The 25,539-nt window shown below is 40.3% G+C and overlaps 1 non-coding gene across 1 annotated transcript; it reads right to left on the bottom strand.

The window, feature by feature from the left end:
* Positions 1-2,212: 2,212 nt before the first annotated feature.
* LOC129518905 (U6 spliceosomal RNA) lies at positions 2,213-2,319 on the bottom strand. The gene has a single exon (XR_008666241.1). It is a non-coding gene; the product is annotated as a U6 spliceosomal RNA (small nuclear RNA).
* Between the last annotated feature and the right edge of the window lie 23,220 nt (positions 2,320-25,539).

Genomic DNA, 25,539 nt, shown 5'->3' with positions numbered 1-25,539 from the left:
GTAATTTTTCTGTTTTGTATGTCTGGAAGCAGAATGGCCTTCGGCAAATTTTTGAAACTAGCATGTGGCCTCATCTCCTCCCATGAGATGCCTTTTGGTCCAGTGGCCAAATACTCTTATGCTGTCATGTAGCTTTCTTAAAAGTTCTGCATGATCCCAAGCTCACCCATACTCTTTAGGAAGTCCTATCTGTGTCAAGTATTCATTTTTACTCATCTTCCTTCATGTTCAAAAGAAGCTAATTTCTATTGATGATAGCTAATACACTATTTCTCTTTTACTTCCTAAAAATGCAGTGACTTAAAGCAAAGTAAGGAATCCCTAAAGAGTCTTGGAGGTTGGTTTCCAGGGAGAATTTTTAAAAGCAAGGGACCTTTCTGGTGACCCAGAAAGTATTCCATATCAAATGATTATCTCCTCTCCAGGATGGCCTAATCTGCAAGATTTTACTCCTAATGAGGGACTGATGTTGAAGTCATCATGCTCATCTGCTGGCCAGTGGCATCCTCTCTTAATGGACTTTTCATTTTCATGGTTATTCCTTGAATTTTTTAAAAGATTTTATTTATTTATTCATGACACACACACACACACACACAGAGGCAGAGACACAGGCAGAGGGAGAAGCAAGCTCCACGCAGCGAGCCTGATGCAGGACTTGATCCCGGGTCTCCAGGATCAGGCCCTGTGCTGAAGGTGGTGCTAAACCACTGAGCCACCGGGGCTGCCCTTATTCCTTGAATAAAGGCTATTGATGAACTAGAGGGTTTTTATATATTCAAGGGTACTTCTTGTTATTCTTGTTATTCTTGTTATTCTATATATATATATATATTAGTAATTTCTACACCCAATGTGGGGCTCAAGCTCACGACCCTGAGATCAAGAGCCACATCCTCTTCTGACTGAGCCAGCCAGGTTGCCTGTGTCTTGTTATTTATTTATTTAAAAGATTTTATTTATTTGTTTGAGAGAGAGCATGAGTGAGAGAGAGACAGAGAGAGCATGAGCAGGGGGGAGGGAGAGGGAGAAGCAGACTTCCTGCTGAGCAGGGAGCCTGACATGGGGCTCTATCCTAAGACTGCACTTAACTGACTGAGCCACCCAGGTGCCCCTGTTATTCCTTAAATAGTAGTGAGTTATTTCCACCCTGAAATCCAATGAAACTTATTATGGCACTTATTTCATATTGTAGTGATTTGTGTATGTGTTTCTTTCCCACTGGTAAATGGGAGAAGTGACTTTGTGTTGTTTAGCTCAACTTCCTTCTAGCACTAAGCACAGTCTGAGTCCTGTATACATTTGTTTTTAAATAGCCTCCACCCCTAACATGGGCTTGAATTTATAAGTCCGGGATCAAGAGTCACATGCTCTACTGACTGGGCCAGCCAGGTACCCCTCCATACATTTTTTCACATATTTTTGATTGATGAAAAATAAAGATCAAATAATTAAGCACTCTATATTTCTGTTCATGCTGACATCACCTATTATTTTGACTTCATTTTACAAACCACAAAATGAAAATCAAAGGAGTAAGTGTTCTTTTTTCTACAAGCATGGATACAAGCAACATGAAAAAAGAAGGTTGCCTACCATGAGACACAGATACAGGATTTTTCTACCACTTGTATCACTTGTTAGATCTTTCAGTTGACCTAAAAATTTAAAGCTCTGGAAACAGTGTCAAAAATCTCATACCATACTATACCACTGACCTCTTAGAGGCAGGATAAAACTATACACAGCTAATCTTGAAGGAATCTCAGAAACTGACATACTGGGTTCTCAATGTTCAGAGATCTGTCTTCCCTTATATTTAAGAAGAATAAGATTTAAAATAGTTAATAATATCCATTAGCATAAACAGAAAAATGGTAGGTCTTGCCTTGGATTTTGATTTACTTTTGAATTTTCTAATAATTCAAATGATTTTCTGACCATTCAAGACTTAGTATTAGATAGTAAAAATACTCCATTTTCATAATTTTTTATTTATTTATTTTATTTTAAAATGTATTTACTTATTTTATTTATTTTAAAATTTATTTATTCATGAGAGGCACAGAGAGGCAGAGACACAGGCAGAGGGAGAAGCAGGCTCCTTGTGGGGAGCCCGATGTGGGACTTGATTCTGGGACTCTAGGACCACGTCCTGAGCCAAAGGCAGATGCTCAACCACTGAGTCACCCAAGCGTCCCTTATTTATTTTAAGAATATGGAATGTTTCACAAATTTGCATCTCATCCTTGTGCAGGGGCCATGCTAATCTTCTCTATGTCATTCCGGTTTTAGTATATGTGCTGCAGAAGCGAGCACCATAACTCTTTATTTTAAATGGCATTTGATTATGATCCTGTCTTGTTCAACTGGGCATAGCATTGCTCTGTTTTGCAGTGTAGTAATTAAGGAAGCTAGCTTATCTTATTTCTTGAAATTTAAATTGAAATTCTTTCTATTCCTAGTTAGATGGTGTTATTTAACTGAATCTCATGCTAATTTATTGTAAATAATGTAATATATCTTTGAGACTTTTAGATACTATGTATTTGTATATATTACAGCTGAGGAAAAAAATGTTCCAGTACCTTTATTTAATTTTGTCTCATGAGTACAAGGTATTTTGTTTTAGTGAATTATGGATATTTCTTTTCTAATTCTAATTATCTTCTTAGTCTTATTAGTTTACCATGCTGGTTTCCTAGTAACTATTTTTTTTCCTAGTAACTATTAAAATAAAAGCTTATAATCCTTTTCTATAAGATTGTCTACCACTCTTTCATTCCATCCCCACATGTTATATTTTGGTTATAGGAGACCTGGACCATTGGTGGTAGGATTCAAATAAGAAGTCAGTTACATACAGGAACAGATGAGTAAAATGTCTTTCCTTAACTGAGTAAATAAAGCTATAGTTTATTGGCTAAATGTCATTACAAACATTTTCAAATTAGTTTTTTGTCAGATCTAGAGGTATAACTAATACCTCCATTTCAGGGCTATAACTGTGAAAGCTTTGTGAACCTTTAGAGAAATTAAAAAATTTTTTTCAATTCTAAAATGAGAGCCTAATGAAGGACAATTTGCAAAGTAAGGCATGGACAATTTAGGAGATAGTCATCTATTCTTGGCAGTGCCCTTGTAAATGGCCTGAAATTTTAGTGCTCAAAGTGAAGGAGACACTTTAGACATTTATGTTGAATTAGCTAAGGACCTCTTTTTAAAAATTTAAATGAAAAAATAAAAAATAAAAATGTAAATGATCAAAAGAGTGACTTGTAGTGATACCAATCATTATTGGTCATTATGATGTTCTGAACTTATTCCAAATATAGCCATCTGTCCTCCCATACTGCCTGCGGTTCCTCATTTAGATTCTCTTGGACAAGGGATTATGAATGAAGAGATGAGGCAGGTGTGGTTGCCTTGGCTGGGCTGATTACTTCATTTCTGGATTCCTGAAATAGCTTTCTAATAGATTTCCTTGCATTCAGTCTTCTTCTTCAGTCAGTCTTCACTACTACTTCTTTGTACCAGATTCTAAAACATGGCTTTTGTTTTCTTTTCTTTTCTTTCTTTTTTTTTGGCTTTTGTTTTCATCTTTTTGCTTTTTTGCTTAGAAACTTCACAGACTCCCTACTCCCTACTAGTTTAAGTCCATGGTTCACAGTCTGATGTTCAAGATCCTTCATAATCTTGCCTAACTACCCATTTCACTCACCTGATTTAGAGTGTCAGCCATTGAACCAGGATAGCTAGGTTAGAACACTGCTGGAACCAGGAACAGAGTTTTAACTCAAAAGTGTCAAAACCATGACCTGGGATTCAACTATCTGTATTCACTTCCAGGACATAATATGAATAAAGACTCAAGTCTGTAGCTGGAAGACTTGAGAGAATGGGGTGGAAGGTGTGTGTTAGGCTGGGAAGTTCAGGATTTAATATTTGAACTAAGTATGGTAGGAATTATTGGCTATATATTTTATGTAGCCCCTAGTACTTATTGGTAGGAATAGGTATAGCTCTTGTTAGAGGAGACACACTGAGCAGGTCAGTACTCCCTATCCTCTCCATCAGCCACTGCATGTTCCCTTATGACCTGAGCCAGGTGGTGTGGAGGATATGGTCCTTGGGACTATAGCTCTACCCTTGAGCAGATACTTCAGCTGACCTTAGTGGTGCCAGGAGTCTAAGATTTTTTTCTATGAAAAATTCTTGTTCCCAGTGCCCAAATCCTTCCCTAGTAGAGGAATTTAAAGGGTAGCTCAAATGAAGGTCCAGGAATAAATAGCAAGGGCTGGGGTATGGTGAGCCAGAGAGATTAGAGCAAGTATCTAGAACACCATATGGCATAGGGTAGGTTGTTTGTTAATTGTTGAATAAAATGCAAAGTGTAATGAGGGTAGCAGGTATTATCTGCAGATAGATTTTAGGGGCAAGATTAGGGTGGAAGTGGTTGGCAATATAATGATTTCAGGTGTTTATATGTTGAGTTTGAGGTGCCCATCAAGCAGCTGGATGTATCTTGCTTTGGTGGATATATCCAGCTGGTTGGTGGGCATTTCCAAGATGAGTGTGCAGGGAGGGGTCTGGCTGGTGATAGGAAATTGGAAGTCATGAGCGCTTAGTGATAGTTGAAATCCAGGGAATGGATGATAACCTCCTAGGAGTGTGTGTAGCATAAGAGGAGAAGGAGGATGAGGAAAGAATTCTTGGGAACACCAACTCTGAAGGACCAGAGAGAAGCTGAGAGGAAAGAGGCCAGCCAAAGAGTTAGCAGAAGTGACTAAATAATGGTGGCATGGTAACTGAACCAAGAATTTCAGTAAGAATGGAAGGGTCAACATGACTGAATGCTGCAGAGAAACCAAGACAAAGCCAGAATTATGTCTAAGGGATATGGTCAAATGGAGGTCACTGGTGACCTGAGCAAAGGTGTTTTGGTACAATGATGAGATCAGTTCATGTGGTTCTGAGGTGAGAAAGTAGAGATAGTAACTCTGGATTATTCATTTAAGAGATTTTTCTGAGAAAGAAGGGAAAGAGAAGAGGAAGTAGCTAGAAGCCTGTGTGAGGTAAAGGAAGGATATTTTAAGGAAAGTCTTAAGAGGATATAAAAGGGAGAGGCAAAGGGATCAGGAAAGTGGGAGAAGTTGAAGGTAAAAGGTCCCGGATGTGGGAAGGATCAAGATTGAGAGCACAGGTGGGAGTGGCCTTTAGGCCTAAAAGAGAGGAAGGATATCCTTTCCTCTGACCAAAAGATAGAGCAAATTACAATTATAGAAAGTGCAGAGTAAAAAGAAATTGAGGGCATTCATATGTTCTATCAGCAACCTTTTACTCACCAGTTCAGATCCTCTAAGCTTTATTTGTCTCAGTGGCCTTTGGCCTATTGCTTGTGTCCAAGCCCCTTCTCTGAGTGGGCTCTGATGAACTTATCAGTGTAATCTGCCAGCTTTTCACCACATGCCCTGGCACTTTCCTGTGGGTGTGGAGACTCCATGCACAGTGGAGAGGAGTTAACTCCACCCAGGGATGCAAAGCTTTGGCTAATAAAAGATGAGAACTAGCTGTTAAATTCTCTTTCTGTTCTCCTTGTCAACTGATCAGAGATGCAAGTCATGTATTTATGCTCTTTCAAAAAAATGGCCCTGTGAGCTCAAGTGTGATACCAATGCACTTTCATATTGACTCTCTGATTCTTTCATTTTCCCTTTACGCTCCCCACTGCTCTCCTGGGATTGCACCCTCTAATAACAGATTAGGCTGAACCACATGTTTCTGTATGTCGAAACAGTTGAATGTCAGCACTTTCATATGGTTCAACCAAATAGCACATCAACCATTGCTCTGCTTTCTGGAGAACTTGGGCTAAGAAACACTTGATAGTCTTAGCGAAGTAGGTATAGTCACCTGCTGAATGTGAGCTTGTATTAATAGCTATCATTTATTGAGCACTTGCTGAGTATAGGGTGCTGTGGTGTTTTACATATATAATCTTACTTAACATATGAAGTAAGAATTATTTTCATACTTCTCATGAAAAAAACTGATGTGATAGGAGGTTAGATAACCTGCTCAAGGCCATACATCTAATAAGTGGAACCAGATTTCAGACCTAAAGCTGTTCGGTTTGTAAGCCGGCAATCTCTTTATAGCATTATGGCTATGTCTTGTCTAAGTTAAATGTGGTAGGGGAGTTACACCAAAACCACTGAAGAAGATAGACTAGAGGTAGGGAAGGCCCAGCTAAGATTTAAAATCATAAGTTGATGTGGCTCAGATTCATACAGTGGTACAGAGTTCTCCAACTATATTCAGCCATTTGGCTACAGAATCAGAGAAATCTGGTGACTGAATTGATTCAAGAGTGGGGTATGGTATTGACAGTCAAAGAAGAATAATAGAAAGAAGGGAGCACCTGGGAATTGAGGATGCAGCAAGAGAGAATAGTGATTGACCATAGCGTGTACAGACTGGGGAGGGGGAAAGTGAGCCAGGTGAAGGCCAACTAATTGGGAGAAGATGGAGGGGTTTTCAGGTCAAAGAGCAGATTTATTGAGGAGTGAAGAGGTGGAATGTCTGTAGAAGTTGTGGTCAGCATGGGATGTTGGTTTGAAGGTATCAAAGGTGTAATATTTCCCAGAGGAGTAGGTTGTTGAAATTGAATGGGGATGAGAGTCATTGGAATTGAGGAAGTCAAGGCACTATGAGGTCGTGGTGTTACATTGATCATTGATCACCCTTATAGATTTAGAAAACATCCAAGATGATGGTGGGACTATAGTGACCTATGAACCAGATGCCAGAATCCTTAATAAACATGACTGAAGCAGGAGATGGGTACATGACAGGAGCAAGGGAGAGGTAAGATGGAGTATATAGTTAATGTGATATTCAAGTAAGAAAGGATTTGTTTTGTTTTATTTTGCAGGAGCTGGAAAGATCAGTAGTTTGGAGCACAGCTCAGAAAAGCCAAATCTAGTCTTGCTGCCTGTTTTTGTAAATAAAGTTTTATTGGAACACAGCCGTGCCCATTTGTTTGCATATTGTCTATGGCTGCTTTCAGGCTACAACAGTAGAGTCAGGTAGTCGCAACACAGCCACTATGTCCCACAACACCTAAAATATTTACTATCTGGTACTTTAAAGTAAATGTTTGTTAACCCCTGGTTTAGAAACACAGTGTGTAGGGGTGGGTGGGTAGGAGTAATGAGAATGGTAACACAGCTTTCCTTAACTCTCACTCCAGCCCAGTATGCAAACTCTAGACGAAAGAATTGCCTTGAGATGACTCTATGGGACATGTTGTTGTAGAGAGCCTGCTTTCAATTAGCAACAGGAGGTGAAGTGAGAATTCAGGGAAGAAGTAGGAGATGTAGGAGTAGACTTTGTGGAATAAGAGTTCCAGACTGTGCAGTGGAAATGGGAGAGAAAAAAGTGGCAAGTAGTGGATAAAGAAGGGGGAAGAGTGGAATGGCATTGAGAAAACTGTTGGATTGTTGATGGCCAGCCAGATTTTGCAATTTGGGTGGTGCCCAAAGATCACAGGCATAAAAAGGCAACGAGGAATTTACCCAAGGTTCTCATTTGGGTCAGGCTGAGCTACTTCCAGATTGCCTCTAGCTTAGTGAGGAATTCCAAATTCCAAAGGCAAGATGCCCATGGTAGGGTGGCTTCCAGGGCAACCCTAGACCTTTCTAATTCCCTTGTTTTGGCAGTCTGAGAAAAATCCCATCTGGTAATCTTTGAATATAGAATGTGATCTTATTTTCCCCTGCTGGAATATTCATAGGTTTTACTTTCTGTTGATGGAGTTAGAAAGATTATAAATTTACTTTTTGTCACCTAGCTAGACAATGTGCATGCTGGTAACTCTTATTTAAAGGTAGTACATTATTTAAAAAAATATATCTAGAAGATGTCCCTGGGTCAGTCATCTTCTTTCTTTTCTATTTTGAATAATATTCAGAACCATAAATTCCATCAGGCCAGGGACCACATTTGGCTTTTTTGTTATTGTATCCCCAGTGCCTAAGAGTAGTTAAAAAACTCAATAAATTTTTGTTGGATGAATGAATAAGGAAGGGGGTTCTTTTAATGGAATATGACTTTGGTAATAGTGTTGAAAGTACTGGAAAATGCCATTTCAGATTTTCCATGAAAACTGGTGCTTGCTGCACACTTCGTGTGTTTGTAATGAAGTAGCTCTGGAGAGACGTACAAGAAACCAATGAAGGTTGGGGGTGTGGGAGATCTAAGTGGGAAAGGGAGTGGGACAACCTGGAGAGGGGTAGGAGATGTAAATGTATTAAATACTGAAACATTAGCAACTAATTTTGAAGTTACTAGGGAAGCTCATAGGCACTCAAGAAAAGCATCTCTCTCACCTGGTAAATGACAGGACATGTGCCTTTGCAGGATACCACAATCCCTACTATTCCTTAATGTATGCCTGATATAGAGGCCTCATGTAAAGGGGGCAGTCACTCTTAGCTCCAGTCAGTTGTTGCCACACTTGGTCAGTCCAAAGTGGCCAGATTCCCCCATTTTCCAAAAGGACTGGAAAAGTCAGATTTTTATGTAAAATCTTCCAGATTTTAAAAGTTGGCGAGGGGAGCACCAGAGTCACTCAGTCGGTCAAACTTTTGGTTCAGGTCATGATCTCAGAGTTCTGGATTTGAGCCCTGCATTGGGCTTCCTGCTCAGCAGAGAGTCTGCTTCTCCCTCTCCCTCTGCCCTTCCTCCCTGCTAGTGCTCTCTTGCTCTCTCTCAAATAAATAAAATAAATAAATAAATAAATAAATAAATAAATAAATAAAATCTTTTTAAAAATGTTGGCAATGAATTCATTTTTGTGGAAAGTGAAAACTGCAGCCTGGGGGCACCTGGGTGGCTCAGTCTGTTGAGTGTCCAACTCTTAGTTTCAGGTCAGGTCGTGATCTCATGGGTGAATACTGCTTCAGTCTCCCTGTTCAGCACTCAGCAGGAAGTCTGCTTGAAGATTCTCTCCTTGAGCCCCTGCCTCCACTTGCTCTCTCTCTGTCTCAAATAAATAAATAGATCTTTTGGGGGAAAAACTCCTATAGTCTGTATACAACCTCTGATCCAGAAGAATCTAGAATCTATGCCTCTTCAAAAAATCTGGAAACTGTTTCATTTTTTAAAAGATCTTATTTATTTGTTTGTTTAGAGAGAGTGTGTGCAGACAGGGTGGAGGGGCAGAGGGAAAGAGAGAATCTCAAGCAGATGCCACACTGAGCACAGAGCATGACGTGGGGCTTAATCTCACCACCCTGAAATCATGACCTGAGCTGGAATCAAGAATTGGATGCTTAACTGACTGAGGCACCGAGGCACCCCTAAGATTTTATTTTTAAGTAATCTCTATACCAATGTGGGGCCAGAACTCATAACCCTGAGATCAAGTCTCACGCTCCAGTGACTGAGCCAGCCAGGCACCCCCTAGGAGCTTTTATTTTATTTTATTATTTTATTTTTTTTACCAAGTGGTGGAGTTTGTGGCACTCTAAGAACCTTTAGGGCTACAACTTTCAAAAAATGTTTTATTTATTTATTTGAGAGAGAGAGAACACATGTAGACACAGAAGGAGAGGGAGAACCAGATACCCCACATCTTTTTTTTTAATTATTTATTTATTTGAGAAAGAGAGAGCACAAGCACGAAGGAGAGACAGAGGCAGAGGGAGTGGGATAAGCAGGGAGCCCCTGCTTCCCTACCGAGCAGGGAGCCCCATGTGGGGCTCGATCCCAGGACCCTGGGATCATGACCTGAGCCAAAGGCAGATGCTTAACCAACTCAGGCACCCAGGCACCCTGAGGGCTACTATTTTATGTACTGTTTAAAGCCAAAGATACCAAGGGGCAATAACAGATGTTGGAGAGAGGTACTCATGCGTGGTTGTTCAAAGCATGCACTGTACGAGTGCTCCTGACCACAGAAGAGAGAGGAAGGTTGAAATACAGTTCACCAATGGAGACCTTCATGATGGTTTAATCAAGCTGGTAACATCAGAACCCCTATAAATGCAACATCACTAAAAGAGACAACCAGGTGTGATGTGCCACCTGGTGAAGCCACAGGAAATACCCAGCATTGTCAAAGAATTATTCTTGCAAAAACAAAACCAAACCACTAAAACCAAATTTGATTGATCCTGTAGATCAGGGATTTTCAAATTATCGTCTCCCAGCCAAATCTAGCCCTTTACCTGATTTTGTAAATAAAGTTTCATTGAGACCCAACCACACCCATTTGTTTACCTATTGTCAATAGCGGCTTTTTTTTACCACAATGGCAAAGTTGAAACCATATGAACTGCAAAGCCTAGAATATTTATTATTTGGATCTTTAGAGAAAAATTTCACCAACCTCCATGCCAGATCTAGATACTTATTCACAGGAAATATAGAGGACAGAGGAGCATGCTAAACCAACATCATGGGGGATGCAATCAGTACAACCCAGTGTGTGGAATGGTCCCCAGTACAAATGATCCAGTTCTTTTCCATAAATAAGTGGCAAGAAAACAAAAAGGAGGCAGAACTGTTACAGATTCCAGGAAACTTATATGACATATCTGCCAACCAAGGAAATGGGATATTTGATGAGATTAAGGAATTAGTCATTTTTGGTAGATGTGAAAATGGCATTATACTAAATGCAGTGATATTTGGGGTTGGATCCTGGAGCAGCAAATAGGACATTAATGGAAAAAACTGATAAAATCCACATAAAATCTGTGGTTTAATTAATAGTAATGTACCATAGTACTGGATCGTGCTAATGTATGATGGTAACATTAGGGAAACTGGGTGAGGGGCATACAGGGAACTCCCTATCATCTTTGCAACTTTTCTGTAAATCTAAAATTATTCCAAAATAAAATTCAAAAAATTTTAAATTTTAAATTTAATTTAGTTAACATATACAGTACTATTAGTTTCAGGGGTTGAATTTAGTGATTCATTAATTGCATACAACACCCACTGCTCATTACATCAGGTGCCCTCCTTAATAAAGTTTATTTTAAAACATACAAATAAACAAAAACTAGTGCTTGCTCAAGTTGAAAACAAACACCAAACTTATAGATTTTACCAAAATAAAAAAATAGCATAGGAGAACAATTTTTGTCTTAGAAATAAATGCTTCAGGAAAAATCCTGATTTGAACTTAATTAACATTGGTAGATTTTTTAGAAATGTGTAATTTGTGTGTGTGTGTGTGTGTGTGTGTGTGTGTGAGCAAAGTGATGGAGGTTTATTAAGCAGAGAAACAGAGAAAGCTCTCAAAAGTGAGAGGGGTTCTGACAGGGTTGCCCTAGAAATGTGTAATTTTCAATATGGCTTTAAATGAATGATGTTTGAGGGGTCTGAAATGGGGAGTAGGAAAAGCTACAAGATAAATAGTGAAGGGACACAAAACGTAGACTCTCAGCATCTTAATCCATTCAGGCTACAATTACAGAAATATCAAAGACTGGGTGACACAAACAACAAACATTTATTTCTCACAGTTCTAGAGGCAAAAAGTCTAAGATCAAGGTGCAAGTAGATTCAGTGCCTGGTGAGAGCCCACTTTCTAGTTCATAGAAGGCTAACTTCTGGCTGCCCTCACATAGAACTGTAGGGCAAGAGAGCTCTCTCAGGTGTCTTCTAGGAGCATCAGTCCCATTCATAAGGGTTCTACCTTCATGACCTAAGCACCTTCCAAAGGCCCCACCACCTAATACCATCATATAGGAAATTAGGTTTCAATATATGAATTTCGGAGGGACACAAACATTCGATCTATAGCACTCTGCTCCGATACTTTATTTATTTATTTTTGCTCCAATACTTTATACTCAAAATCATAATCCTTGCCACAGTAGAGAAAGAACATAGAAGGTAAGCCAAATAATTTTAAATCTGTGATAATCAAGGGAGGAATGGAAATTGAACCAGAGGTCTTGTCCTACCTTTACCAATTTTGATAAAGAATGGAGACAATACCATAGCTTCTAGTTGTTTATTTTGAGAGAGATCATACCAAATTTGAGTTGTAGAGAGGGGCAGTATGGCATAGTGGTTTAGAGTCTGGGCTGGTGAGCTTCAAGTACCTGGCTCTTAAAGATTATATTTATTTATTCACGAGAGACACACAGAGAGAGGCAGAGACATAGGCAGAGGGAGAAGCAGCCTCTGTGCTGGGAGCCAGATGCAGGCCTCGATCCCAGAACCCCGGGATCATGCCCTGATCCTGAAGGCAGGCCCTCAACCACTGAGCCACCCAGGTGCCCCAGTACCTGGCTCTTGACTTGTTAGATGTGGCCATAACCAATTTATGTGACTTCTCTAGGCTTCAGTTTTTTCAACCATAAAATAGAGTTAATAATAGTGCCTACCTTATAAGGTTGTGTATTAAATTAAATTAGTATATACATATGGCACATAACCTGGTACACAATAAGTAGTCAATAATCACTATTATTATTATTATTATTATTATTATTATTATTTGGTATCAAGTAAAAAAGGCTCCAGTACTTTACTAATTTATACGTTGCTTTTTACCTAGTACCCTGTCCAATATCCAAGTGAAAGATTTTGCTTAACCTTAACCTCAGTCTTGGCCATTTTGGCACTTTGAGAATATTGTGGAAGAGAATTTACTGTTTGTTGAAAGATGTGGTCTGCATTTTCTTATTCCTTTCCCTTACGAATTTTTAGGAGAATTCTAAAAATCTTATAGGCGGAGTTAGAGAGGACAGAAAATTGGTTTCAGAGAGCTTAGTGACGGTTTCTTTGGTGTACTTTAAAACATTACCATAAGGTGGAGCTCCTCCCTTACTCTAAAATCACAAAGAGCTTTCAAATTCAACTTTTTTAAGACTTGAGTACATGGTGGGGTAATAATGAAAGCCACTTAAAATTGATTATGGGCTTGGTACACTAAAAGTGGTCATGTTAGGGCAGCCCCAGTGGTTTAGCGCTGCCTGCAACCCAGGGCGTGATCCTGGAGACCTGGGATCGAGTCCCACATCGGGCTCCCTGCATGGAGCCTGCTTGTCCCTCTGCCTGTGTCTCTGCCCCCCCCCTTAGTGTCTCTCATGAATAAATAAATAAAATCTTAAAGAAAAGTAAAAAGAATTTCAAAAAAAGTAGTCATGTTGTTTAAAAGAAAAAAGTTGTAAAGGTTTGAACTTTATATTGTGATAGACAAATGCTTGCATCTAGAAAAATCAAAACATCTATTTGAAGACTATTTTATTTATTTATTTTTAAAGATTTTATTTATTTATTCATGGGAGACACACACACACACACAGAGGCGGAGACACAGACAGAGGGAGAAGCAGGCTCCATGCAGGGAGCCTGATGTGGGACTCAATCCCGGGACTCCAGGATCACGTCCTGGGCTGAAGGCAGGTACTAAACTGCTGAGCCACACAGGGATCCCTATCTGAAGGTTTTAGATTCAAATAAGAAACAGGAGAAATTATTTAAAAACTGAGCAATCTAAAATGACTTGCATAATATAAATCATGTTACATATGAATATCTAATGTGTGTGTGTGTGTGTGTGCATACGTCTCTATCTCCCAAAGGGTCCCAAATTGATACCTGAATATGCTTGCTCTTGGGAGGACTGAGGAGATCCAAGTCAGTTATCTGAAGTCATTTGCTTACATATCCCAGGTGTCTACCCCAGGTGTCCAACATGGCTTTATGCCTTAAATGCTGGTAAGGATGATGGCCTCACCTATGTATCTGTGGTCAGCACACAATGAGAGAGATATTTCCAAATATTCTCACTCTGTTCATGACCAAAGTTCTGGATCCTTTCATTTTGTGTCTCCTGGACCATATCTAACTGTAGGTGAATATCAGAGGCTGATACAGCTTGGATGGGTGGGGTTCCTCAGGACTTGATTAGGAAATTCTGAGCTGAGACAGAAGAGGGCATCATCTGAGTGGTGGGAACATGGATAATTTGTTTCATCTCTATACATTTTCTATTGGCTGATCTTTTTTTAAAAAAAATTTTACGGGGGATCCCTGGGTGGTGGCGCAGCGGTTTGGCACCTGCCTTTGGCCCAGGGCGCGATCCTGGAGACCCGGGATGGAGTCCCGCGTCGGGCTCCCAGTGCATGGAGCCTACTTCTCCCTCTGCCTGTGCCTCTGCCTCTCTCTCTCGCTCTCTCTCTCTCTGTGTGACTATCATAAATAAATAAAAGTCAAAAAATATATTTAAAAAAATTTTACAGTGAGTATATAGTATTTTCGTAATCAAAATAAAATAACCCAATTTCAATTTTGCAAGAACAAATGAATAAGCAAAGTCAAAAATTAGATGTGATCACCCAAACCTGACTAAAACTGAAGGGGGCTGAATATGAATGTTGACACTGGGGTATAGAGCCAGGAGTCCAGGTTCTGGGTGTTGTGAGCAAACATAAATTGATTTGAGAACAACCGGATGGTGGCAGTGGGGAATCCTGAATAAGTGCTTAGAGAGGCAGGAATCCAGCCTTTCAGGGTGAGTAAGGCCACATTTTTTCAGGGTCAGCTGTGTGCCTGACAAGTTCTGTGATGTGCTTGAAGCAGGAGGCAAGCTCCTCAACCTGTCTCTTGGTCCATACCCGGGAGTTGTGGGTGGGAGGCCAGTACTCAAGTTCTTGGCCTGGAGTTGTTGGGGTGGTTCAGAGTTGGGGTGTGGCAGGCAGAGTCTTGATGGTCCAGATGCAGGCCCCTCCCTTTTTCTGGAGTACTAGGCTATTCCCGACAGGTGAACCCTAGGGTTACAGGTTTATTGGCAGCATTCCTGCATTCTCCATATTCTAGTACGCTGTGCAGTATTCTGGAGGGGGATCTTTGGTTGATGATCACTTTGGTTAAAGGAGGACCTGAGAAAATTCATCTGTTCAGTCCTCTCCTCTCTTGTCCCAGGCCAGTTATGGGTTCTGATCGCTCTCTCTCTTTTTTATTTATTTTTATTTTTTAAGATTTTATTTATTTATTCATGAGACACAGAGAAAGAGAGAGAGAGAGGGCAGAGACACAGACAGAGGGAGAAGCAGGCTCCCCACAAGGAGCCCGATGCAGGACTCCGTCTCAGACTCCAGAATCATGACCTGAGCCAAAGGCAGACGCTCAATCGCAGAGCCACTCAGGCGTCCCCCTCTCTTTCTTTTTAAAAAGATTTTATTTATTTATTTGAGAGAGAGAATGAGATCACAAATGGGGGTGGCTAGAAGGAGAAGCAGATTCTCTGCTGAGCAGGGAGCCTGATGTGGGGCTCGATCCCAGGACCCCAGGATCATCCCTGAGCAGAAAGCAGACACTTAATGGACCGAGCCACCCAGGTGTCCCAGTCCTGGTGTCTCTTAACAGTTATAGTCTTAGGAGAAAACCTGGAAATTTTGCTAGAGTCCCCTCAATCTGGGGGGAGCTTTTGGGGGCAGAGAAGCACAGTCAAGTAGACACACTCCTAGTCATTGTAGCAACTTTGCCTTGGGCTTTAGTTTGTTCTGCCTTAAGTAAAACTGCTTGGTCCCATTAATGTATTCTTCCTCATAGTGCTTTAGTTCCAGGAGTAAGAAAAATTGGGCCTCTTCCATATTCCCCAGGTGCCTGATGGAAATCACTGGAAAGCTGCCTGACCTGCTGCAGTTTCCCCTTCGTGTGTGTGTGTGTTTGTGTGTGTGAGAGAGAGAGAGAGAGAGACAGAGAGACAGAGAGACAGAGACAAAGGCAGAGAGACAGAAAGACAGAGACAGAGACAAAGGAGCCAGCAGAATTGATATCTGGACCAGAAACCAAGGTTTAAAAAATTATGAATAAGGCACCAATATTTATGGGATTAGAGACAGCTTTCAAAGTTGGAGTACAAATCTAGGAATTTAAAGTTAAGGAAACAAGAACTTGGCAAGAAAGTGATTCAAGACAGCTTAGATGACCAGGATCTAAAGGAGAGATACCAACAACTAATATTTATAAAAATCTATCTCTGGTGTTAAGCATGTTTTGCTCAGCATATACACCTTTTAAAAAAATTTGAAATCTTTATAGCTGTGTTGTATTAGCCAGTTATACAACTTGTTTCCTTAACTCCAATAAAATTTTATAAGAAATAAGTCCTCATCAGATAAAAGAACTGACGGTGACAGTAGGTCCATCATTTTGCCCTTCTTACCCTTGAAAAGTGCCTCTTTATACCCCATTGGGAAAGAAAGATGGTAGGGCTCTAGCTTATTTTTCTGTTTCGATGAGAAATGTCACGTCTTTGTGTAATTGGCTTTATTTTGAAATGCAGATTTTTTTTTTCAAGGCCAAGTTTGTTTCTCTGACCCAGTTTTCCCCTCTATTTTGTCACTTGGCTTGTTTAAAATATGTAACTGGGAACAAGGCACTTGGGGCCTCATGATGACTGTGTCAGTGATTTGGTATGTGATCTTGGCCAGCATGCTTAACAGATGAGACACAGAAAGGTTAAATGGGGTTTGAAGGACCGTAAATACTGACCTGCCTCATTAAGATATTATTTAGGTCCAGTACATCTTTTTTACCTCAAAGCAAAGGAAATCAAAGCAAAACACAAAACAAGTCCCCCCCCCTTTGTACTCCTTGTCCCTTTCTTGCTCCATATTTCTCTCTGTTCCCGTATCTGTTGATCAAGTCCAGAGTAGGGAAGGTTTCTTTGCAAGATGTCTCTTATCCCTCTTGGTCTGGGTTCTTGAACTGTCTAGCAGCATTTTTGGATGTATTGGGGTGCTTGGTCCTTGCAAATGGGGAGTTCTATTTGGGAACACATAAAAACTTATTTTCAGTCATCTTACTTGGCCCATGTAGATCTGTACTGGGTATGTTGAGGCATCTGGGCCTAATATCAGTCCTATTTAGGGCTAAAGGTATGCACCCAGGCCCCTTTTGAGGGGTAATAGAAGGCAAGGCTGGGGTCACCAACCTGCTTCGGAAAAAAGATGTTGCTGTGAAAGCCCAGAAGAGGACTTGGTGGTTGAAGCCATCTGAGAAACGCGATGACCCTATGACCAGAAACATTAGTTTAATACTGACCCTGTTAGTAATATGAAGATTAAGTTATTTGTTTCCTATGTAATGCCCATTATGCCTATCATTTATATTAGATTAAAAATTATAAGAAGCGGCAACATATTTGAACTCTGTGGAAATACAATTTGAAGCCATCATCATAATAAAACATGGCTACTGTATTATAACCTGTGTTTGAAGGTCTTGTGGTATAGATTGTGACGTCTGCTCATGCAGTCTAGGATACTCAGGACTCCAAACAGCTCTTTTCTAGTTATAGTCTATATACATAGCTATAATCAAATCTGCTAGTGGGACTGGAGTAGTAGTGTCTTCTGAGTTGCTCCATGTGGGAAGACTATTTAAAAACCCTCCTTTAAAAACAAACCCTCCTTTAATATACATAAATCCCCGGGGTGCCTGGGTGGCTCAGTTGGTTGAGTGTCTACCTTCAGCTCAGGTCATGATCCCAGGGTCCTGAGATGGAGCCTCACGTTAAGGGGCTCCCCCCTCATCAGGGGGGGAGTCTGATTCTCCCTTTCCTTCTGCCCCTCTTCCCCACCTGTGTACTCTTTTTCTCTTTCTCTCAAATAAAAAATACAATCTTGAAAAGAATACATAAATCCACTCTGGGCCATATCAGGATTGGGTTTAGATGGAAATAAGAGAAAAACTCTTCTTCTAACCACCTAGGCTAGAAAACTTGTCATCCATGACATCTCCTTCCCGTGGCTTTTCCTTTCGATCTTCTGGAGTTCACCTCCTTTGTAGACACTGTCAGTTACCTTCTACTATCTATTTTTCTTTTTTGTTTGTTTTGTTTTGTTTTGTTTTAAATGAGAGAAACTGGATTTTTTAGCCGGGTACATTGTCACTTAACTAAAACACACTATCTCTCAGCTTTCCTTTCAAGTATCAGTGTGACTAAGTTCTGGTTGATGCCATAAAAGTGCATGTGTTATGTGATACTTTCAGGAAGTCTGCTTAACATGGTAGAGATCACATATTTTTCTCTTCTTTCTCCAGCACAGTGTCTGAAACAAGGATGTGATGGCTGGTATTCCAGTATTCATCTTGGACAATGAGGACTCATACCCTAAAAATGGCAGGGTACATGCCTACAAGTCTGGTTTCTTGCAAATCTCACAGGCTTCCTACCTTTGAAGTTCTTATTTAAGCCACCCTTATTTTGTGGTGGTACCCACAAAAGAGTTTTGAGAGAAAAGGTGATGGGTTTGATTTTTGGCATGTGAATGTAAAGCATTGGCAGGTCACTCAGAGAGAAATGTAGAAGAGTCATAGCTATGGATTGATGGTAAGGCTGAATTAAACTATGCAATTTTCTCTGCTTCTGCTCCCGTGCTGGCTCATTAAAATGCAATACAAATAGAGCAAGTTCCACAGAGCTATTTGGGGTGGCTATTGACCTTCTAACTCGTTTTCCCACTACCGGTTCTTGCCTTTCGAAAGGATTTTATGTATTGTTCCCAGCATAACTTCTTGAAACCATTTTGACCCTTGCCTACTGACTAGAGGCTGATTTTCTTTTCTTTTCTTTTTTAGAGGCTGATTTTCTTATACCGACACTCAAAGCCCTTCAACAATCTGGTCTGAATCCACTTTTCCAAATCTTTTTTTTTTATTGTGTCTTCCCATGTACCTCATGCTTCAGTCAGACTGATATATCCTCTCTACCCTAATTATGCTATACAATTCTCTCTTTTACTTGGGTCCTCTCTAGCTCATGGAATCTTGGTGCAAAGTATAAAGAGGTGTCTCTTCCTCAAACCTTTTCCATCTGTCAGGAAATTGTTGTAATGTATTGTGAGAAAATGGCATTTTTCTGCTGTCTACTGGAAAATTTTTGTGACAAATACACAAGTCACTCTTCTTTGAAGTAACAAAATCATTTTTATTCTTATGTATTTATAAGGTTTTATTTCTTTGAGAGAGAGACAGAGAGTGCATGAGCTGAGGGGAGGGGCAGAGGGAAAGGGAGAGGGAGAAGCAGACTCCTCGCTGAGTGTGGAGCCCAACTTGGGGCTCTATCCAAGGACCCTGAGCTGAAGGTAGGCCTTTAATCCACTAGGCCACATGGGCATCCCCACAATAATTTTTAAAATGTGAAAATGTTTAGGGGTGCCTGGGTGGCTCAGTTGGTTAAGTGGCCAACTCTCGATTTCCACTAAGGTTGTGATCTCAGGGTTGTGGAATTGAGCCCTACCTACACTGGGCTCTGTGGCTCAGTGGGGAGCCTGCTTGGGGATTCTCTCTCCCTCTCCTCTGCTTCTGCCCTGGCATGGTCTCTCTCTTTCAAATAAATAAATAATTCTTTAAAAAATAAAATAAAATATGAAAATGTTCAAATAACCGGTATGTCAATAATGTGAACAGTGCCCCTGTAGATGTGGCAGTCTTTTTGCAGCACACAAGCTGAGGATCTATGAGTAGGGCCTTGCTTATACTGCTTTCTCCACCATACGTCCAAGGGCTGCTCAAATGCCATTTTCACCAAGCTTTTCCTGATTCTTCAAGGAAATGGAAATAAGTCTTCTCTCACCCTGAAAACCCAGTGTATTTTATCTGGACTTCTCTCAGGGTGTTTATCACTTTCTAATGGTATTCTGTTTCTTTATATTCATGTCTTATCACTCTACTAGACTTAATGCTCTTTGAGGGCAGGATGCATTTATGATTTGCTTTTGTAGTTTCATATTTGGCAGAGTACCTTATATTTAGGGCTACCGTATGTCTCAGTTTGCATAGGACAATATTATGTCCTAGGGTTTATGCCTGCTCTGGTGTAATTATTAACAGTGCCCCCTTTCACACTCAAAATGCCCCAGTTAGAATGATAAGTTATAGGGATGCCTGGCTGGCTTAGCTGGTGGAGCGCAAAACCCTTGATCTCGGGGTTGGGAGTTTGAGCCCCATTTTGGGTATAGAGATTACTTAAAAATAAAATTTTAAAAAATGAATGATAAATCATATAGTCACTTTACTTATGTGGCCTACATTCAGCAAATAATTGATGGATGTATACATGAGCGAATGATAGAGGTTAGATGGCCATCCCCACAGAGAAGGTAATTGAATCTGTGGAATTGGTAAATTCATCAAGAGAGAGACTAGACGAGACAAGGATCAAGGACAGGACCTATGGGGAATGCTTAAATTTAAGGGATAGGTAGAGGAAATAGTCCACAAACCCACGTAGTGAGTTCATGGAAGTGAGGGAGACCGTTTTAGGAGGGATGAAGTGGTCAACGTTGGTAAAAGCTGCAGCTAGGTCAGGCAGGGTGAATTCTAAGAAAAAACCCATAGAATCTGCCAATTATTAGGTCATTGCTGACTTTCAAGACAGCAGTTTCAGTAGAGTATAATAGAGTGTGGGGTGGAGGCGAGGTTGCTGGGGGTTAGGGAGTGAATAAATGCTGAGGAAGGGGTCTGTGAACAGGGGCTACATTTGTGAGAGGATTGACCTGTGACAGGTCATGGTGAAAGGAAGAGGAAAAATAGAATGGTGATTCAGGTCAAAGTCAGAAGAGCCCTGAATGTGTTTGTGGACCATGGGGCAAATGGCACAATTTCTCTCAGGAGTGGAGAGAGGGTGGAATCAAGTGTCCAAGTAGAAGACATAGCTGTGGCCAGAAAAAGAGAGACATGGCTTTCTTGGATATTGGGAGGATTGTGGTAGAGAACAGACAAAAGCACCATGTATTGTGCAGCTTGAAGAAAGAAGGGGGATGAGCAAGCCTGCATGGCCACAATATTTGCAGTGGAGTAGGTGGTGAGGTCATCTGTGAGAGGAGGGACAGCTGGGGTAGGACCTGGGACTTGAGAACAGTGGAAAGAGTTTGGATTTAGAACAAATGTTTAAGAAATTCCTGAGGGAGTCAACAAGAGGCCTGCCAAGCTGCAGTGCAAGTCCAGCTGAGGTTCAACTTCCCATACAGAATGAGATAGTTATTTCCACAGAATCCATAGAAAATGTATTTCTCAAGCTTATTATCAAAATAGGGTTAGGTTTTTTTTTTTCCCACCAGGAAGAGAATAAAAGAAAATGTACTGGCAATTTGCAATGTGGCAGAGAGTTATAAGCATTTAGTCTTTCTCAAAAGATGGTTGTTGCTCAGTCATCCAGAAGCCTTCTAGCATCCTTAGTGAAAATGAAGGCTTCACAGAGGTTGTTAGCGGGTGGTTAAGAACATGTACCTGAAGCCAAGGATCTTCTATTTTTGAGCTACTCAGGGACAGACCTTGAGTTTCTACCCCCAGGTCAGAGTAAAGGCAAACACTGACATTTCTGTGAGACAGAGCATAAAGTTGCAAATAGCCTCTGCGATAAAACCCGATTTAACTAGGCAAAACCTTTAAGCTTACAAGCGGCCTGTTAAATCTACCACAGACCAAATGTCAGATGTTGCCCTTTAAAGCTCAAGTAAATGACCATAGTACTCTGGCTTGAAATGAGAAAAGTTAAATCTCATGCGCCCACAGGTAATCTTTCCAAATGTCGTTTAATCATATATTCCTAATTATTACAGTGTTCTTTAAGGAGGGTAACATTTGGAGACAACTGTTTGGCCAAAGTGTTGGGCGTATTTTCTTGAAAACAGAATTTGCTTCCTTTGTTTCAGTGGGGAATCAGGGTGGCAGTGGTCCAACAGCACAGCTGCCCAAGTGCATAAACAAGTGACTCCGATTCTTTTCATCCACCTCACTAAGCAAAGTACAGGATCTACACATATGCACTTGATTAAGGATATTTTCATGTTTGTGTTGCCAGACTCTTCCAATGACACATATCTCAGAAGGTGAGCAGTAAAAGAGAATATAGGTCTTAAGACGCACATGCATAAGGCACCATAAAGCAATTTCACTTACATGTCTGTAAATTACTCACAGTTTCCCTCTTTTGTTTACTCAGTGAAAGGGGTTGTTTATTAAGCACCACCTGCATTAAATTATATGAGTATTCATTTCCTTTGGAAATAATTAGCTTGTTTATGCAGCATTTTCTTTGACTTCATCAACTGTAACATGTCAGGGGCATTATAGAGAGAGGGGAAAAAGCATCCTTCGAGAGTAACCTTTCTTACTCCTGGAGATAGGAGGCGTATGGCTCTCTGACTTCCTCCCGAAAGAGTTCCCTTTACTTATTTTGCCATGTAATTCTAGTTAGCGACTGGATGGAGTTGAGACAAGACATAGGCAAAGGAATCGCTCTTCTTTCCTGTAAAGCCCAGAAAACCAAGTTGCTTTAAGAATAGGAATCATCGGGATCCCTGGGTGGCGCAGCGGTTTAGCGCCTGCCTTTGGCCCAGGGCGCGATCCTGGAGATCCGGGATCGAATCCCACGTCGGGCTCCCGGTGCATGGAGCCTGCTTCTCCCTCTGCCTGTGTCTCTTCCTCTTTCTCTCTCTCTCACTGTGTGCCTATCATAAATAAAAAAAATTAAAAAAAAGAATAGGAATCATCGTTGTTATTATTACTAAACATTGATTAAGTGCCATTACTGTACCGAGGGTGGTGCAAAGTGTTCATTTTGTTATTTCATTTGATTTTCACAACGGCCATGTTGTATGATCAGGAAGTTGTTGTTTTTTTAACGGGAAACCTAATGATCACAGAGGTTAAATAATTTCCCATAACATCATACAGCCAGGAAATAAGTGGGAGGGTTGGGATCTGAATCCAGGTCTTCTGATAGCTATCCCTCACTTGATATTCTCAGTGGTTAGTTGGAGGAGGGACTCATTCTAGAGTTTTGGTATTCCCAAGTTGAAAGTACATGTAAAGGCCTCTCTTTCTACCTCATGAAAGGTTATTGAGCAAGAGTATACCTCTCTCTATAGTGAAGACTCATTTTTCCTGCCTGTGGCTAGCTCTCTTACTTTGCACGTTTCTTAATTCACTTACAAATTTGCTTTTCCTTAACTATTACTTGTACATTTCTGAGTTCTCGTAGCAGTATAAAAGGACAAGCTTACAGTCTAAAAATATTGAGGCAATTTACACAAATGGCTGCTAAATTCCAGAAGAGCTGTGATTTAAACCAGCTAGTAATTATAGACTTAGCAATGTCCTGGGCCTAATCACAGCCACTGAAACATAACTTCCTACCACAGAAGCCTGATCAAAGATAATTAGAGGAGAGCACAGGTGGCGCATCTGTCCCCTAGCATTTCCACCGTACTGTACCCAGAAAAAGTGCATGTTGGCATTCTCCAGGCCAGACTCACAAGAGGTCCAGGTCTCTTCTCTAATCTCTAGCTGCTACTGTCTCCACCTTTTAAATTTTTGTTCTACCCTTATCTGTACAGTGGAGGGCAGTGTTCCACAGTGGGTTAGGGTGGGCTAGTAGGTAAAGACTGGAGGGGTACATTATGCATTCCCCATCAGCTTGCTCTGTACTCCCAGAGGCTGACTTAGTGCCTCCAGGATGCTATGGGTTGTGTCTGGACGCCTAGCCACGTTGATACAAAGGAGATATTGACATGAGTGTTCATTGTGTGCTCCTGTTGAAGTCTACTTACCCGTGCAGGTTAAGCTTTCAGATCTCTGCAGCCATCTTGTAGCTCCAAATCCTAATAGGTTTCCAATGGATTATGAACTGAATGAGTAGTGTAATGTCAAAAAAAAATTGGCTGAAGGCATGAATTCCAATACCAATCCATGAACTCTCCATACCTACATGTGATTGGCATGCGTAGACCTTAAAGGGATGCAAGACCAAGAAAAACAAGCCAGTACGGTTTCTAGAATCACATTATTACTTAGAATTTGTAGAAAATTGGCAAATGTGGAAACAAGTCATATAAACAAAGAGCAGCCTTGGAATAAATTCTCCATGGAAACAAGTATTCATAATTCTGAAGCATACATCTGGTCCTTAACTATTGAAACACAGAACACAGGTTTCTCTTCCTTCTGATTTCCCATTCATCCACTAATTATTGTTTCATTTTCCTTCATTGTAATGCATTAGATGAAAAGAGTAACCACATTTCAATCCTATCGCTCACTACCTACCTTATGCTAATTTATAGTGACATAAAGCCAGGCAAAATGCAAAGACTAAAAGGGCCACTTCAAGTCTAATAACCACAATTACTTTGAAACTGAAAAGTGTCTGAATTTACATCCTCACAAATTCTGAGACAATGCAAATATTGCAGCTAAGTGTATGCATCTTAATTACAATTCAGTGTTCACAAACAAAAGAAACATTAAGAGTCCAATTCAAGTGTTTGTTCCTGTAAACATAATAGAGAATACAAACATATGTGTTTGGAGACGAGTATGAGAGGAAAATATATTTTCCTTTCATTGATTTATGTGCTAGAGTGAAGAATCGCTATTTGATATATGTACATTAATTATATTTATTTTGCAAAAATCAATGTTTACCTGGAAAATTTAATTTAGTCCTAATTGCTTCTATTCCTAGATACTTAATTGTCGAAAAGATTGGCTATTTAAACATTAGGTTTAATAAAAATTTAAAAAATTTTTCATTTATTTATTTGACAGAGAGCATAAGCAGGGGGAGCAGTAGGTAGAGAAGAGGGAGAAGCAGGCTCTCTGCTGAGCAGGGAGCCCAACACGATGCTGGGCTCCATCCCAAGACCCTGGGATCATGATTTGAGCCAAAGGCAGACACTTAACTGACTGAGCCACCCAGGTGCCCCTAAACATTGGGTTTAAATAATATTTACAAAAATTCCATTTGTAACATAATTTGGTTATGCTTTTCATGCATTTTATTCCCTGAGGTACAGTCCTTTTCCTACTTCACATACTTTTTAAAGTTTTATTATCAGAATATTAAAACATGTGCAAAAGGAAACAATCCAAAGCAGAATTTCAGAGTTATTTGTCCACCATGTTTATTATGGCATTATTCACAATAGGCAAGAGGTGGAAGCAACCCACTGTCCGTAGATGGATGAATGTGTAAAGAAAATGTAGTATATACACACAATGGAATATTCAACTTTATTGCTATTTTTAAAGATTTTATTTATTTATTTGATATATATATATATAGAGAGAGAACACAAGTAGGGGGAGTGGTGGGCGAAGGGAGAGGGAGAAGTAGGCCCCTGGCTAGGCAGGGAGCCTGACATGGGTCTTGATCCTAGGACCCTAGGATCATGACCTGAGCCGAAGGCAGACGCCTTACTGACTGAACCACCCAGGTGCCCCAAATATTCAGCTTTAAAAAAGAAGGAAATTACGTCACATGCTACATTGATGAACCTTGAGGACATGATGATCAGTAAAATAAATCAGTCACAGAAAGACAAGTACTATATGATTCCTCTCACATAAGATATCTAAAGTCAAACTCATAGAAATAGGATGATGGTTGAGACTCAGAGGAAGGGAAAATGGGTAGAGTTTCAGTTTTGAAAGAAGAGAAAGTTCTCGAGATCTGTTACACAACAATGTGAATATACTGAACACTACTGAACA

Source organism: Nyctereutes procyonoides, unplaced genomic scaffold (assembly GCF_905146905.1).
Source record: "Nyctereutes procyonoides isolate TBG_1078 unplaced genomic scaffold, NYPRO_anot_genome, whole genome shotgun sequence".
Lineage (NCBI taxonomy): Eukaryota > Metazoa > Chordata > Mammalia > Carnivora > Canidae > Nyctereutes > Nyctereutes procyonoides.
This window is presented reverse-complemented; position numbering and strand designations above follow the sequence as displayed.